The 17,763-nt window shown below is 43.1% G+C and overlaps 1 protein-coding gene and 1 pseudogene across 14 annotated transcripts in view; one reads left to right on the forward strand and one right to left on the reverse strand.

Annotated features, from left to right (window-relative positions):
• Positions 1–17,763, forward strand: part of GEMIN8 (gem nuclear organelle associated protein 8) — a 45,151-nt gene that overhangs the window by 13,878 nt on the left and 13,510 nt on the right. The window lies entirely within an intron of this gene.
• LOC136646914 (5S ribosomal RNA) lies at positions 8,383–8,502 on the reverse strand (annotated as a pseudogene).

The raw sequence follows: 17,763 nt of genomic DNA on the forward strand, positions 1-17,763 counted from the left end.
GTCGTCCATTTGCTGACTTTTGGGTCAGTGAAGCTTTGAGAGCGTTCGTGCCACAATATATTTTTTCCCCCAGTTTCTAGAATTATTTTAATAGCTTAATGACTTGCTTGTACATACGTTGGCTGCTCCTTTTCATTGTCCCTCGTGGAACTGGTAATTCTAACCTGCAGGAGATGTTTTGTGGTTGTGTTTAAACGACTTCCCGGATGCTGTGTATGAAAGAGTATGAAGTCATTTTTCCAGGTTATTGCACCTGTCAGATGTATCCAGAATTCTGTGGTGAAGCTGTTTGGGAATGCTGATTATAAGAACAAGAGACAGCAGGGTTGCCTTTCTAGGTTTGGAGAACTGGTTTTTAAATATAACACATGTGCTTACACACACCGCTAGCAGGTTTCTCTGACTGTTGATCTGTTTTACTTCACTTCATATGTGCTCAGCTTTAGCATTTTTATTTATCTGCCTTTGATTTCTCCCGTGGAAAAAGGCAAGAATAAAATGGGAAAGAAAATAGGAGGCTGTTTGTTCATTGTTGACCAAAGAAGAGACAGTTGCTCCACAAGAATTAACTAGCCTGTAAATAGTTTCTTGGAATTTTCCCTTTCTTGGTAACGTAAAAAAAAAAAAAAAATAGGAAAGTCGAAGGATGCCAGAGTCATGTCTGTTTGTTAGTGCAGGATTATGGTCTGTCACTTGTTAGAACTTTGATCTAGTTTTCCTTCATGGTAACAAGATTAAGAGCCCACACTTTCTTGCCTGTCATTTTTTCCAAAACAACTTGAACTGAATCTTCTTGGGCAAGGTTTTCAGCCAAGGGGGAGATGCATGTGGATAATTAAATAAGGCATTTGTTGCATGTATGAGTTCTATGAGATCTTTGCAATTTCTTGCATCTCACTCTGCCTCGTTTTCTTTATTCTTCCTGTGCGGGTGAAGATGCCTGCTCTGTGTCATCTAACTCTTGTGGAGCTTAAGTCTTGAATTCTTTGGTCATGATTTCTCAAGCCTATTAATGTCTCGGTGGCCCTTGGGGAAAATGAAACTTCCTTCACAACATGTGCCATGCTTGACTCATTTTTGACTCGTGCTTGACCCTTTTTGTAAAAAGCATAGAATCCGTCATGTTCATATATACCAAGCAAATGGTGTTGCAGGACATGCTGCATCTGGCCTTATAGAGGAAATAGGATAGATATACATCCCTTGAGCAATGATCCTGTGGTGGTCCTGCACTCATATTTGTTTGGAAAGCTACACACTTTCAAACTGAATTGAGTCCAAAAGCAACCAGTTCTTCCTGATTCTAGGAAAATTCAGTGAAGTACCTGTAGCGCTGATTGCCTAGTCCTGACACTCCCAAGTCGCCCTGTCACCTCGCTATGCCGAGCACCGACTGGGTGGCCCTTGTGGGGGAGTCACTGAGCCACATCACCTTTCTCCAATATGAGAGAAAAGCTGGAGTAGAATTGTCTGAAATAAATTGCATCTGTTACATTTCATGGAGCTGGGATATGAATAATTCCTGGGTCAAGAGAGTAGTTTAAAACAAAGGAAATCTGGCAGTCTTCCAAGGGCAGCTGCTGTATTTGGGGGTTGGGAGATTTACTTATCACTAGCTCCTTGTGGGGGAGCAGAGGACAATGATTCTGGACTTTCCCACCCTGAGCACTTTTCTGAAAGCAGGCCTGATTCTATTAGAGTCTGCAGGTGTGCTTAATGGCTTCCAAATTTTTTTTCTTTTTCTTCTCATCTTCTCTAGAGAGGTCTGTGAGAACAGCTGCTGGTGAAAGGAGCAGGTAGTACTACTGCCAGGAGCTCCTCTCAGGAAAAGTCATTCCTTTCCTCTGTGACTCCTGGTCAGAACCTCCCGCCCACCCCCAGCCTTGAATTCCTGTTCCTGCTTCCTGTGCTTGCTCTTTTCCCATGCTCTGCAAGTCTCCATTTCAGTGTTTCTCAACGTTTGTCCTCTGCTGTACTACTTCACATGTGTGTCACATGGTCCACCTTTTCCAAGTACCATTGGAAGTAACTGGCGATGACATCGTCACCAGTTACTTCTGGGTTGGGAGACCAGAATGTGACACAACAAACACCAGTAAGAGGCTCAGGGCAGACAGGCGGGCTTTCTGAGCATGGAAAAGCATGCTTTGAAGCCTCCTAGCACTGTTTGTTGTGTTGTGTTCCTGGTCTTACTTCAGGATGGCAGAGGTCCAGGGGACCACCAGACACCACTCCAAGTACCACTGGTGGTACTCGTACCACTGGTTGGAAAACACTATGCTATTTGATTTTTTTAGGTCTAAAATGATATCCTCGTAAATACTTGGGAGGAATCCAACACTTGATCCATCTCCCCACAGTTCCTCAGACTGCTAATACCACTTTTAGCTGAGGTGCAAGCAATTGGTGTCATCCATGATAATCTTCCAGGGATGTAGCTTCTAGAATCCAGTTCAGGTTATTCAAGGACGACAACTGGATGCTATGTAAATAGCAGTCTTGGTGCTTGGTATTGTTTGCACGTTCTCTTAGCAGCCCATTTGTGGAATACTGTGGAAAATGCTACTTCAGGTACATCTGTAATTGTGGATGTTGTACCTGTTGCATTTCTCTCTGAATATTTTCTACAGTAAGTGACATTTGGGGGAAGTACTGTGTCTTATAGAAAGGAATTGTGCAGAAATTCATCAGGAGCTTCTCTAGCAAGTAATTAGAAAACCAACTATAACGTCTGAAGCGACTCTCAAAAGCATTTTAGAAATGCTGACCTCGTGCATTTTATTTTTCTTGGAAAGTCAGGATAAAAATATTTTAAATAAATCAGTCAATCTGGTTCATACTGTGGGAAAGAGAATTCTGAACTGGACAGGTCCTGACCTGATCCAGCAGGGCTCTGCTTCTACTGTTCTCTCTAGCATTTCACCAATTTTCTCACCACCTGGCTCACTTCTGGTATTGGAGCTGGGCTTGGAGATATGTGCTTAGAGCAGCAGAGTGTGGCAGAGTAAGATGGCAGGCAGTATAAGTTTTGCTACCCTCCCCTACATGTCATAGTTCCTCTTTTTTTAGAGTGGGAGTTTCCAACCAATGGCCCGTGGGCCTGATCTGACCTGCCACCCAAAGTCATCTGGCCCATGTAGAGCTCAGCTTGGGAGGTGACCCAGAAGTTTGGCAATGATGTTGCTGAACATCCGACCCCTTCGCCCAAAAAGTTGCCAACCCCTGATTTAGAGCATCAATACCCCTGCCTAATCTTGTCTGCTGCTTAATGACCATTCCCTACCTGCGCACCTGAGCAAGAACTAAGCTACACACCTGAATGAAGGGGACTAAGGTGATTCTGGTTCCTTGAGCTGGTTTCGTGCTGGAAGGTAGCTGGAGACTAGTAAATCAGTTGGATATGTGAAAGCACATTGGAAATAGCTGGCAGTGTGCCAGCGAAACTGTCTACTCAGTGATAAAAGCGTTGCTTGGAATAATGTGCTCTTCATGCCACAGCTGGATAGCTCCACAGCTGGCTGACTCATGTTGCCATTGTAAAAGTGCTGCTACACAATTGCATTGTATAGGTTGAAACAGTTCTGCTGCTTGGTGGGAACTCTCCTCTTTTGTGTTTCCCAGGAAGATTTCAGGAAGGCTCACCAGCTTCCCTTTATTTATTTATTTATTTTCTGAAGAGAGCCTTTAAGGATAGTGTTTCAGCGAAAGTTCCTGCAGTCTGCAGAACTTAATAGGGATGTTTCAAGAAGAGTCTCCTTCGGTCTCTGCAATTAGAAAATGTAGGCTATGAGTGGCATGATGGTCCCAAGAATATCCCAGTTGACTAACAGTTCTGATGGAAACTGTGTTTCCCCTCCACCTCCGTTCATGTTGCCCAAGCAGAGATGGGTCAGAGGTTAGCACTAGGTTTCTTCCTGGTTTTATACCTCCATTAAGTGGCCAACTGCTTCAGAAGAGTTGTGTGTGTAAACTCGGAAAGGCTGCACCCCAGGCTGTGGGATGAATTATTTGTTAATGAATTTGTTGTATTTTTGTTAAGATCCATAGCTGAATACTTCCAAAACCCAAGCTGTTTCTCAAATCTATTTGTTCTATTCTTTCCTCCTTGGTATTATCCAATACTCCCTTGCACTTTTTTGTGTTTTAGTAAACTCTTTGTATGTGTTAACTTTTTACCTGTTGTTAAAAAGTCAACTTTTTAAACAAAAAGTTGTTAAACACAGCTAGAGCCATGCTCCAGTCCTCCAAAGGCCAAATCCTATCCAATTTTCCAGCACCAGTGCAGCTGCAATGCAGTCCTAAGGTAAAGGAACAAATGTTCTCATACCTTGAGGGTGCCTCTGTGGCTGCTCCCCCACACAGGTTTCAGTGCATGCCCCATTGGCACAGGTGCTCTGGCTCTGGAAAATTGGATAGGATTGGGCCCCAAGAACCTTAGCTAACTGCTACAGTCCAGGTTTTGTTGTTGTTTTTGGGGTTGTGTCTCTAAAACAAACTGGGAGGCTGAATTCTGAAAACAGTATTGCTTTGCCCGACTTTTCCCCCCTGATAGTAGCAAATTCTAACAATTTAGGATCTGACATAGGGGCAGAACCAGGAAAAGGAAGATGGCACTGGCCCCAGGGCAACCCTTTCCTTGCCCCTTTCACAAACAGATACCTGCTACTATCTCTTGCCCTGCTTGACCTTTTGGGCTTCCCTTTGTGTGTAAAGGAAAAAAGTCAATGCTTTTTTTATTTAAGAAATTATTATCCTGCCCCTGCAGGGGGTTACCAAGGTGACTTTCAACAATGATTGTTGTTTTGATTTGTATTTCATCCTATCTCAAGGGCTCCAGGTGTTCTTTTTTCCTATGTATTAGTAGACCTGTTCTCAAGGGACTCAAAAAGAGGGGGGGGAAAGGGTTTGGAGGATCAAGAAGTTAAATGGACTAAAAAAATGCGTTTAAAGTAAAAAGGAAAGGGAGAGGAAGAAAAAAAATCTCAGTTCTGTGTACTCAGGGTATTAATGCTACCCGATTGACAATCGCTTTATGCATGTTTGTCTATTTCACGAACTTGCTAGTCTCTCATAATAATAATAATACTTGACTTTTGTCTGGCACTTTCCAGTGTGCAGAGCAGTTCACATGCATTATGTAGTTAAAATTGTTACCCTGACCCTGTAAGCCAAGTCGGTAATTAGCATCCTTGTATTGCGGATGAGGGCACTGAAGCTGAGAGCATCATTTGCCAAAGGCAGTGTCATGACTTCATGGCAAAATGAGATTCGAACCAAGGCCTTACTGATTCATAACTTGGTCACTAAAAGGAAGAATGAGGACACTGGGAGATTAAGCCAATATCTGATCAAGGCTAATCCCCGAGGCCAAGTTGCTTCCGTGGCTGCTCCTCTTTTCAGTTTGGGGACAGATGGGTGGCAGGCAGTGTGGGATTTCCTCAGTGTTTGGCATTTCCCAAGTGAAATATTGACATGTTCAGGCCTTGCAGAGAAGCTGCCAGGAGAAGTGACAAGAATTGGGGCTCACTCATGATAATGGTGGTCTGCTATTCCCCTCTGAGTCAGGACAATAAAAGCAAGCAAGGTCACAGCAGGCAGCGTTGAGGAGTGGCGTCTTCACATTGCACTGGCAAAGGCTGGCTTTTTGTATGGACTGGAAGCATGTGGCTAAGTCGGTGCCTTTTAAACCTGGGATCTGGCTAAACTGCATTGCATCTCGCTCAGAAAGAGAGAGCCAACCAACCAACCCATCTCGATGGGCATCTCTGAGCTTTCCTCCATAGCAGGGGTGCCCAAACCCCGGCCCGAGGGCCACTTGTGGCCCTCGAGGACTCCCAATTCGGCCCACGGGTAGCCCCTAGGCTCCAATGAGCCTCTGGAGACTTGCTGCAGCCCATGCTGGCCCAATACAACTACTATCAGTGTGAGGGCAACTGTTTGACCTCTTGCATGAGCTGTGGGATGAGAGCTCCCTCCTCTGCTTGCTGTTTCACGTCTGTGATGCTGCAGCAGCAGCGAAGGAGAGGCCAGTCTTGCTTTGTGTAAGGACTTTTACAGGCCGTGAGCTATTGCAAGACCTTCATTCATTCATATAGGTTCCATCTCTAATATATTCATTTATGTAAATATATATAAATTTATTCAAATGTGAAATGTAAATGAATTATTTTTTATTCCTGGCCCCCGACACAGTGTCAGAGAGATGATGTGGCCCTCCTGCCAAAAAGTTTGGACACCCCTGCTCCATAGTTTCAGTGGTGCTGATGGAAGTGCTTAACGGAATGCCTCAAGTGTCTGGAGATTTGCCACATTTCTGGGTTCCTCTTTTATTGGGGCAGAACTTCAGTTATGTCACGTCCAGCCACACGCCTCTGAAGAGTGTCTTTGTCCTGCTTCCTGGTCGTAGACTTGTTAGTAGCTGACTCTGACTTTGCTGGCTCTACTACGTAACCATGCTGAGACGAGGTACGCCGACACCTAACGGTTCTAATTAATGAAAAGATTATTTCTAAAAGATGAAAGGTATCTGACACCTCACACGGCTTGCCAGACAAAAATAAGCTAGTAGCAAAAGGAAATATAAAAAGGAACCCCAGAAAGTGCGGAGTGAAAATCTGCATCCTTTCTGGCCAGAGCCACAGGCTTTAATGATACCCTCTCAGGGGGCCCCTTGAAAAACTGATAGACGGGACGGCCTGCCGGGTTGCCAAGAAGCATGGAAACAATTTTAATTTTTTTAAACTTCCTCAGACCAGATTTATCCTGATCAGTGGAACTTATTTTATCCTTTGTGTCTGTACCAATAGTTACTCAGACAACTGCTAGACAGCTGGAGGTTCTATTCCTGGCATTAACATACTTGCATTTTTTTTTAAAGTTAACTTGACAGTCACATAATGTGTGTTACACTTAGACCTTTTTGCTGTTATTTTACACACATACACAATTCTGATTTCTAAAACATAGTTTCACTTTTGAAGTGTCAATCAGTAATATAGCCACTTTTAGCTGCTGTTTTAAAATTTTAAAGGAAACAGGCTTTTAAAGCTGGTCAGGTTTTATGTTGAAGTGGTGTTCATTGTTTTTGTACCTTAGTCTTTTACTCTTTTATTTGCTGCTATGTCCCAGTTAATTCATTTGCTTCCTAGTGACTGTGCTTAGAACTATCATGGCATTTGTTTGACTTTGTTATCCTATAAACCACAATCAAACATGATGACTAGCAAAATAGAAAAGCCTATGTTTTAAAAGTTTCTTTTGGGTTTAATTATTTTATTTCAATATCTTGTTCGAGTCTAATAGAGTATGTACAAACTGTGAGAACGAAACCAGGGCAAGATACGTTGAGTATAATCCTCTATTAAACGTAGCTTCTGGCTTTGTCTGGTATCAGATCTGTCGGCTGTGACAGATTGGAGTCTTGAGGGGGTGGGGAGACAGTGCAAAGTCAGCAGGTCTGCCTGTAATCTTATTGCTGTAGACAAAACGGATAATGCTTCTGGCCCTTAAGGGGGCCAACAAGAGAACATGCCTTCTAATCTGAAACAACCCCTCTGTCATTTTGGTGACAACAAAAGGTAACTGAAATAATCAAGGGCTTGTGGTGCCTTCTCTGAAAGAAAAGGCAAAGGTGTCTAGATGTTTAAATTAGAAAAAAGGCCACTACTATGGGCGATGGAAAGGCCATGATTGAGGTCATAGGCAGCGTGACCTGGAACATCGCCTGATGCCACCTTCTCAGAGTCAGCAGTGGCAAACCCAATAAGAAGAGCCCCTCACCATGCTGCTGAACTGTGCACCTTGCACAGTTTCTTCAGTTGTGGAAGTGCAGGACTTCCAGTTTTATTTAAAGAGATCACATGAATGAAGAAGCTCCTTCATTCATGTAGTGCCTTTAAATCAAACCAGAAGTCTTGTACTTCTGCATTTGAAGAAAAAAACAAAACACAAAAGGAGCAAGGTAAGGGGGTAGACGATGAATGGGATGTGGGATGAAAGCTGATCAATATGGCTCATGTTCACAGTAGGCTGGATGGGCATTGCAAATCCACTGCCCTCTCACCATTGCTCCCTTTAAGCTGCATGGCCACGCAGCTCAAAACCCAGCCAAGCCAGGCTCCAAACAGCTAGAGCTTAGCGTTTCTGGAATTCTAATGATGATACATGTCACTGTCATGGGTCTGGAACCAGCCTGCTGCGCAGCCAGCAAAAGGGTCCACACAGCAGCATGAACCCCTTGGGTGACTATTGTCTCTCACCCCCTTGTAGTCCATCACTGATGCAACCTGCATCACCTCACCTAATGAATGCCTCATTGAGGTTAGTGAAACTATGCATGGTTTGATTGGTTGGCAACCTTCAGTCTCGAAAGACTATGGTATAAGCCTATAGCACCCAGTATTCCCAGGCGGTCTCCCATCCAAGTACTAACCAGGCCTGACCCTGCTTAGCTTCCAAGTTCAGATGAGATTGGGTATGTGCAGGGTAACAGTTGCTGTTTGAAGAAACTGTCTTTTGCCTTTCACCAGGACAGGGGGTCATTAGCAAAATTGACTAGAAGTCGATTCAAGAGAGACTAAAGGAAGTACTTTAGTCTCAGGGGGGTCACTTTGGGACCATGCTAGATTTTTAACCTACAATTCTGTCATAATCCAAATCCAGATTAGCCACTACCACCACCCCATGTGAGTAAATTACATTAGAAAAAGCAAGAAGGCGAAAGCCCCAACTTGATCAAAATCATATCCCATTTGGTCCGTGGCTAAAATTTGTTGGCAAATAGCACATGCGGACTGCTCCAGAAAGCTTCTTCCTAGTTATGGAATTCCCTGACCCTGCTGTTTTTGGCCCAGAAGCCCGAGTCTAGCTTCTCTGGTGTAGCCACCAAGCAAGGAGGAAACTTTCAATCTGACTTTGAAAACTGTTGCTCTCTATGCTGCCAATATTGTTTTAACAGAGCAAAATTAGATCCTGTGTTTAAAGAAATCTTACTAGGAAAGATAAGGGGGAAATAATTGGCAAACTTACACTTGCTCTGAGGATCCCCAGTTGGAGAAATATAAACATACTTCTGAAACTGGAATGCTGCTCCACCGCCCCCACAACGTTAAATGTGAAGCGTCATTCCAGATCCATGAACGTCACACCATTGAGAGGTTTGAAATGAGTCATTGGCTTCTAATATGTATTTATGAAGAAGAAAATATTGTAAGAGGACTTTTTTTTTTAATTAAAGAAAACATCCTGAGTTTTTGCTTCGGTAGTTTGTTTTTTTTTCCACTCTAGGATATTTGACTCTCACAGCCATTTGTTCATTAATCTTTCCCAAGTCCTCGTGAAATTGGAAATAATCATTTTATAGATCAATAGGCAGAGGCCCAGAGCTATGCAGAGCTTCTGCCAGTTCCTCGCCCACTCTTTGTCTAGCTATTCGAGATGACTGAAATGTTTATTGCATAAATATATCTGTGACTGCATGCAACTCTCTTGGTAGCAGCTGCACCTGATTTTCATAGTTGTCTACTCCCCTTCCCCCCCCCCAAAAAAAGATCCACAAGTTAAAAAGACATGCAATAGTTTTTAAGGAATGTATTTGACCTGAGAAATCCTTGTTTAAAATTTCTGCTGTAATGGATTGCCTGCTACAACTGTAACTTCTTCTATGTCATCTACTACAGTGGGTCCTTCTCATCCGCAGGTTCAGAACCCATGGATTTGACCTACCGCGGGTTCCAAACTCGCATCTTGAATACCCACAGAGGACCCTTGGACGCAACTGGAATTGCCTTCCAGATGCATCCAGAGTGTGGGAGGTTGTGCGTTGCCTCCCTGTGCCTTAGAAGACCTCAGAGAAGCACCTCCAGTCCTTTGCAGATCCACTTGCAAATCTCGGTATCCACAGGGTTGGTGTCTGTGAGGGGTCCAGGAATGGGTCCCCGTAGATACCAAGGTCCTATCTGTATTGTTAGATCTTTCCTGCTGGTTTGTCCAAGGAGAGTCTCAGTTGGGCCAACAGCAGGCTTTACAAGCTATTATTTATTTAATTAATAATGTTTAAAATATTTACGTCTTGCCTTTCCAAAGTTCAAAGTGGCTAACGACACTCGTAATAAATAAAACGGATCAGTAAATCTTTAAAAACACAATGCAAAAATACATACTAATAAAATTCAAGCAATTAAACAGTAACATTCAAAAAGAGCACACAAATCCCATTAACTCCATTGCAGCATAGAGCAGACTATAATTAAAACAGCAATATGAGCTACTAAAGCACACATCTAAATACAATAATAAAACCACAGGTGGCAAAGATTAAAAGCAAGTTGCCCTCTGGAACACCCACCCTCAAAATGCAAACTGAAATCAAAATGTCTTTAGCCTCCTGCTAGAATATCTCGAATGAGGAGGCTTTTTTAACTCCTATGGGAGGGGGTTCCACAGCTGTGGTGCCACCACTGAAAAGACCCTGCTTCTCACCATTACCCCACTGACTTCTGTTGAAGGTGGCACAAGACGCAGGTCCCCCTCAAATGACCTTCAGGGACAGGCTGCAATATACAGAAATGAACATGCTCCCTAAGGGGGACTCCCAAGCTGTACAGCTATTCCTGCAGAACAGAACCTTGACAGACCCTTCAGAATTTGATAGGAGAGAGAGAGAGAATCAAGTATCATCAGCATACAGCATACAGATGGCACCTAATTTCAAATCCCTGGACAATCTCTTCCAGTGGTTTCATTTACGTTGCAACATCAAGGAAGACAAGCTAAAACCCTGCACCACTCCAAACAATGTCAACCAGAGTCCTGAACAGGCACCCCTCTCAGCCAAGGAGTGAGACCCATAACAAAACACTGCCTTCAAGCCCCAAGGGCACAATCCTAACCGGGTCTACTCAGAAATAAGTCCTATTTTGTTCAATGGGGCTTACTCTCAGGAAAGTGTGGTTAGGATTGCAGCCATAGTCAATCCACCTACCCAGAAAGGCACCATGGTTAATGGTGTTGAAAAGTCCAGAAGGATCAACATAAACAATTTTGTTTCTCATTTTGACATTTCCCCTTGGGATGAACAGCATTCTATAATGCCAAAATATTGGTTTATTTTGGCTCTGTGTTGAAGGCAAAGAAACAGCAAGTATCTGGATGTGAATGTGCCTGTTAATTTTAGCTGCTTCTGAGTGGCTGGATTCTGTTTCAGTACACTCTCAATACTGAGCAGTCCATTTATTGAAAAGATAATTAGGACAGTCAATATTTCCATTGTATGACTACAAGGGGAACCCCATTTCTGTGGATCCCATATCCTTAGTTAACCGTGGATTGGATCTGCGGGGCTCCCCGCATGTGCCCCCTACAGAGGCAAGAGGCCTCTGCCCACAGCCTCTGTCAGGCTCAGTATGACTGTCAGAAGCCCGGAGGGCTTCCTCAGCCCTCATAATACCTTTTTAAACACATAAAAAAAAAAATCACTTCCATGTTTTTTGGTAAAACCAGAAGTGATATTTTTACAATCATTCTGACCCAGCAGAGCAAATGTGCACAGCCTCTGCTGGGCTCAGAAGACCCTGCAGAGGCTAGGAGAGCAGAGCTCCCCTCACCTCCGAAGGGTGGGGGGAGGCATCCCCCATATCCACAGATTAATGTATTCAGGGGGGCGGGTTCTGGAACTGAACCCCAGTGGATATGGGGACATGCCTGTATGCCCATTTACTTTTTCTTCTGAAGGAGTGATATGGCAACCTACATTCTACTACCTTGAGTATAGGTTGCCTTGATGGTGGACAAAGAGAAGAAAGGGGCCATCCTGTCCATGATCCTATCTTTCTCTCATCTCGCACCAGAACTCATCAGGACAGAGCTATTTTTAACAATGCAGTTCAATGTAGGGAAATGAGGACATATCTTACATGTTTCTTTCCTTGACCATCAGAATTTAGGTACTTACTATTCTACCTCTAGATCACAATGTGCTTCATGGCCTTGATTAAATCCAACACTATGTCCAATAACATGGAATGGACACACTGGTCTGATTCATTTGTAACATTCCCAATTCTCCAAGCGACAATCTTAACTGATTCAATCATGGTTGGTGATTCAGGTTTTGAGGGCAAGCACTAATCATAGTTTAGTTTTCTGGTTCAGTTGTAATGGTAAACAAAGAAGTACCCGGTAATTAATTGAATAAAAGCATGTGAGGGGAGGAGATAACACGGAAGCGCATGGAACGTTCCTGATTTTCTAAACCAGTGGTCTCCAAAGTCGGGACCACTGCATTCCAAAAAAGCTTTCCTGGCATGACCGGAGCTTACCATTCCATGGGGGAGTCTGCTATCTTCATCTCCAATCAGGGCCTCTGAGAGGAATTGTATCAGGGGGTACAAAGTTTCTTTTGGGCCCCTTTGCAAAGGGGAAGGAGTGAAACAGAGCAGGGGAGGGTGGTGATGGGCGAGCAGAATGGGGGCAGGGAGGGGTGAAACAGGGTGGGGGAGGGTGGACACAGCTGGAAACGTCTTTGGAGCCCAGGTCTAACCACCCATGTGGCATCGGCAGCTAATACAGTAATACCAAACAATCCTAAGTCTCTCTAAAATCTTTTAAATATAGAAAATCATGCAGAAAATTAGCATCATCATATTTAGGCTCACACTGGAATGGAAAATGTCCTGTGCAAAACTTGCTTCTGCAGCAGCTGTAGTCATGCAGCTGTGTCCCTGAGTTCCTATATGCTCCTTCATGGTAAGCAGATCCACAAGCCAAAGAGCTCCTGTAGCAATCCCGTTTCCTCCCAGATTTGACATTGTGTTAAGGAGTGTCATGTATGCATTCCTTGCCATTAGCTGCAGCAGCACGCACATGGTATTATGTGCACATGGACGGCAACAAGTCTGAGTAGATAGGAAAATGTCAGATCCCAGGAAATTTCTGGGCCCCCTCCTTTGGCTCCTGGGCCCTTTTTTGACCCTGGGCCTGGGTGCAAATTACCCCCTTTACCCCCCTCTCCTAGGCCCTGTCTCCAGTCTCCCCCAAAGTTCACACCATCCAACTGCATTTGCCCAGATATCTGGGCTCAGAGCCTTCTGGGGGAGAAGTGGGTGGTTGGTGTGAAGTTAGGGGGAGATCAGAGATGAGGATAGCAGGCTCCCCTGTGAAACCGTAAGCTCTGTTTGGGGAGGGGTTTTCACAGGTGCCAGATCCAGCCCAGAGACCAGAGTTTGGCACCTGCTGTTCTAAACCATGGTTTGAAAGTTCAGGAACATTATACGTGAAGCAGATCAGCTCCCTAGATTATGTAAAGAAATACTAGCTCTCTTTGGTATTCAAGGCTATGCGCCTCATCAAAATCAGCATTTTATCAAATTCCTCAGTTGCCGCTTTAAAAAAAAAAAGCACTTGCCAAAAACACACTATTTGATAAATGTAGGCTTACGTACAGTGTGATCCTGTGCATATCTGCTCAGTAAGTGTGTTTTGGATTGCAGCCCTAAAAATATGTTGATGTGTTGCTTTGGAGCATTATAAAACTTAAAACATTTGCCAGGAACTCTTATAATAGTTTGTCTTTGTTACCTAGAGGGATGTTACCACTGAGATGTATTAATGAGTTTTATTTAAATTCTGGACCTGCACTTAAGTCTGATCTAGAAGGCAAAAGTCTCATATTCATAAGTGGTTGATTCACTTAACTTAGTAGTTGACATATTCGTCCCATAATTGTTCTGGGCGGGGATGGAGTTCCTTAAAGGCACACAATTAGCTGCAATGTGCTTCAGCATTCACGGAACAGATAAATGTGGACAGTAAAAATTAAATGCTTCAGAGTTATTCTTTGCTCTAATTTGTGTGATGCCAAGGATCTGCCACAAGTGTGATTGAATTTAGGGAGTATGTAATGCTTTTGGTTGAAATCTATGAAATCTAATGACTGCTAACTAAACTAATCCTGCTATCCAAAGTGTTGGTTCATTTTGCATGCCTTGACAGTCCTGTTTTTCAGTCCTGGCCTACAATGAAGTGATTGTGTACATTGTGATGATGACACATTGTAATTTTTTTCTCTTTTTGCTGCATGACTGAATATGGATTCATATTCAGCATATCTCAGTGTCTGTTCTTATTTTCAACATTTTACAATGAAGAAAAACAAATGCCAAAGAAAGTATATGAGATGCAAGAGTTATTTGAGTGCAGTCCATAGAAGTGGCTGAATATCTGGACTCTTTCTTGGCTACTTTGGACAGGATTAAGAAAAACACAAAATCATATAGGTTAAGTTGGCAGAACTGACCTAAGGAAGCCACAATTCAGTACTGTATTACAACAGTGCAACTTTATGACTTACTGGTAAGTGCTCTTGTCAAAACATTATGCCTTAATATAAAGAAGTTTTGAGATGTGTGGAGAGCCTTGTCCTTTGGGGTCTGGAACTGGTTATATGAATTCCATAATTCCATAATTGCCCCATGCAAGGCCAGCATTGATATTTGGATTCTGCACCCTGAAAATCTGTGTTTATTTCATGGGGGGGGGGTCATGTTTCTGGACCTCAATATACAAAGATTGAGACCATTTGGGTAATTTTTGGTGAAGTCTCTCAGAGGGAGACTGGGCACTTTCCTGTGGTTAGCATGTAGGGCCTTATTGTTCTGAATGCCACTTGACTTCTCTTCATGACTAACAGAATAAATTATGGAAATTTCCATAATTTGCAATGATTATACTGTTTGCAGCTCTTACCTTTTCTTAAGATTGTAATGTGAGTGACCTTGTTGCAGAATGTTGACTTTAAAAAATGCAGAATATGTACATGTATTTAAGAACAGAAGAAGAGCATTGCTGGATTGGGTCAAAGACCCATCTAGTCCAGCTTTCTGTAACTCACAGTGACTCACCAGATGCCTCAGGAAGCACCCAAGACAACAAGAAACCTGCATCCTGGTGCCACTCCCTTGCATCTGGCCTTCTGAGGTAACCTACTTCTAAAGCCAGCAGGTTGTATGTACCCATCATGGCTTGAGACCTATTTATTTAAAAAGGTTTAAATACCTTTTCACTATAGTCACTTTTCACTATAAAAAGCCCACAAAGCAGCTTGGGCTGCAATCCTAACCACACTTTCTTGAGAGTAAGCCCCATTGAACAAAATAGGACTTACTTCTGAGTAGACCTGGTTAGGATTGTGCCCTTACAAACACAGTGAAATCAGTATAAAACTCACTAATCGTAAATGAATAAAAAATAGTATTTTTCTTTAAAAGCTGTACAAGTACAAACAAAAGCAATGACAAACATAGTTTTTAATGGCTGTTTTGTCCTCTCATTTGATTCCCATCCTATCCATTTTTACCTGAGTTGTCTAGACTTACTGGTGAACATGATCTGGCACAAGCCGTCCAAAAATCATTTAGGCACATTTTTATACTTTGGACTTTCAGCAGGAGAATTCTTTTCAGGTTTTGGAGATGTGTGCAGGTCACAATAAGAAAAAGACGGCCTAATGATGAGATGAAAACCTAAGGGCCCCTCTTCTCATCCACACCCCATTCTACATGCTGTATTTGTTTATGCTGATGGGGGAAAATATACAGCAGTAAGTTATGGTGAACTTTAATGGTGAGACCACACTTTCTGCCTGCATTGCTACCCAACAAAGAAATAGGCCTAAAATTGAACTTCCAGATTGCTCTGTTTTCAAAATCTATTTTCCATGAATGACATATAATTTATTTTGTGAGCCAGTCGCACGCATGTGTGTTTTTCCCCCAGCCTTAACATGTGCTACAGATGTGGAAAGGTGCTGACCTTTGATCAACACTGTCTGCTGATGATTTCAGTGGTGTATATCTGGATGAACATACACACCCCCAAATTTTACAGTGGCACTCAGTGGAACCCTGCATGTCTGTTAGTACCTGTGCTAACAAGTTAGACCTAACAGCCTTGCCACTCATTTGAATGTCTGTTGGAAGGCAAATGGCGTGGCAGTGACACTGAGCTGTGACCAGGGAAGGCCTTGGCTTAAATCTCACCTCTGCCTTGGATTCAGGAGGTGCCCTTGGGGAAAGCACTCTCAGCCACCTCCCCCACAACTTGCCACATGGGGATAATAATACAGGGTTGCTGGGTGAATTACAGTTAGATAATATGTGCAGTGTCATGGCCCACATTTTGCACACATTTTACTTGTGCAAATTGAAGTATGTGTTTGGAAACCAAAAAAAGAGGGGGGAAAGCAGCTTAAATAGTACAGCTGATTCCATCCTCCATTCTATTCAATGAGTATATGCCCCAGAGCGAGTATGAGATGGGAGATGTGAATCTGCTATTCCTACGGTCACCTCAGTCCCCGCATGTTTCTTGTAGTATGAATTTAGTTCTTAAAGAGACAGCACATATTGTTTTGTTTTAAGGTAGTTTTGACTAAATACGATTTTCCTCTTACGTGCTGACTTTAGAACCTAACTCTTGTGTAAGATGCGGGTCAGCTGTATTTATAAATGTCAAGTGTTATTGATACGAGTTGGCGGCTGTTCTGTAAATTTACATCCTTCCACTTCAAGTTAGACTGAGGCAGACCACACGTCATACAATAATAAAAATCACACTACTGAAATAACTAAAAGCAACAGCAGCAGCAAGTAAACAGAGAAGAACCAAAATGCCATGTCAGCTGGTAAAAAGCAAACCAAGTAAAAATCCAGTTATAGGTTCAAGATCAACAGCAATAAAACTCAGTGTACTAGATTAACTATGTTTATATTTACCTGGCTAAATATTTACCTGGTAAATATGTCTTGACCTGGTACTGAGTAGCAGTAGTTTGAGTTATAGCTCAAGCACCTACAAGTGGCAATAAACATTTTCTTCACCCAAGTGGGTGGCATCAAACAGGCCACTTTGCATAATAGAACAAGTGCTATATTCTCTACTGCTTCCTCCCCATAGCCGTCTCTTTCTGCATCCACAAGAAGGCATTCCTGAGGTTCAGGGACACTCAGAAACAGCATCAGATATAGTTCTGGAGGCAATAGGGTGGTCTCCCTATGTGGCTGTTTCTTATAAAAACTCCCATTTGGAAAAACTAGGTAAACCAACACTGTGCTGATGACCAGCTGTGTCTGGGATTCCATGAACAGTGTTGGCTTTGCTGGGAAGGGCAGTGCCAGCATTCTCGAGAGGGCTGTGCTGGGATAGCATTGTCTGGACAGGCTTAGGATATGACAGGCATCCTAAGCCTGTCCATCAGTGTGACACTGGTATGGCATCCTAATAGGTTTGGAAAAATGTAATTAAAAAGTCACATTCACCCATTGGATATCTGCTTGTGGGGCAGCAAGGAGAAACACAGGGGGAGTAACCAGGAATTGACAACAGCAACCATCACATCTGTTCTTTGGATTGGGACAAGTACTTGGCATTTGTGAGGGAATGATGTGCCACCAGAGTACATGCAGTGGTACCCTGTCGAGGTGAGAGCATAGTGGCTTGGGATTTTTCTTTCTGGGGGGTGGGGCTGAAAATCCCCAAAGGTCCAGTGTGCCAGCATTCATAGAGAGATGCTGGTATATCACCCCTACTAACTGGACAAAGAAGCATCTTTGAAAGTGGTGGCTATCTATATTTAGCTGGGGGGGGGGAGGAGTATGTCTTACTTTGCTCCAGCATGGGTGCTTCTCATTGGCAGTTGCTCTTGTTTCTTTTCTATCTTTTTCAGGTTGTGAGCCCTCTGAGGACAGGGGAACCATTCATTTATTTATT

The sequence above is a fragment of the Tiliqua scincoides genome, chromosome 3 (assembly GCF_035046505.1).
Source record: "Tiliqua scincoides isolate rTilSci1 chromosome 3, rTilSci1.hap2, whole genome shotgun sequence".
NCBI classification, from domain to species: domain Eukaryota; kingdom Metazoa; phylum Chordata; class Lepidosauria; order Squamata; family Scincidae; genus Tiliqua; species Tiliqua scincoides.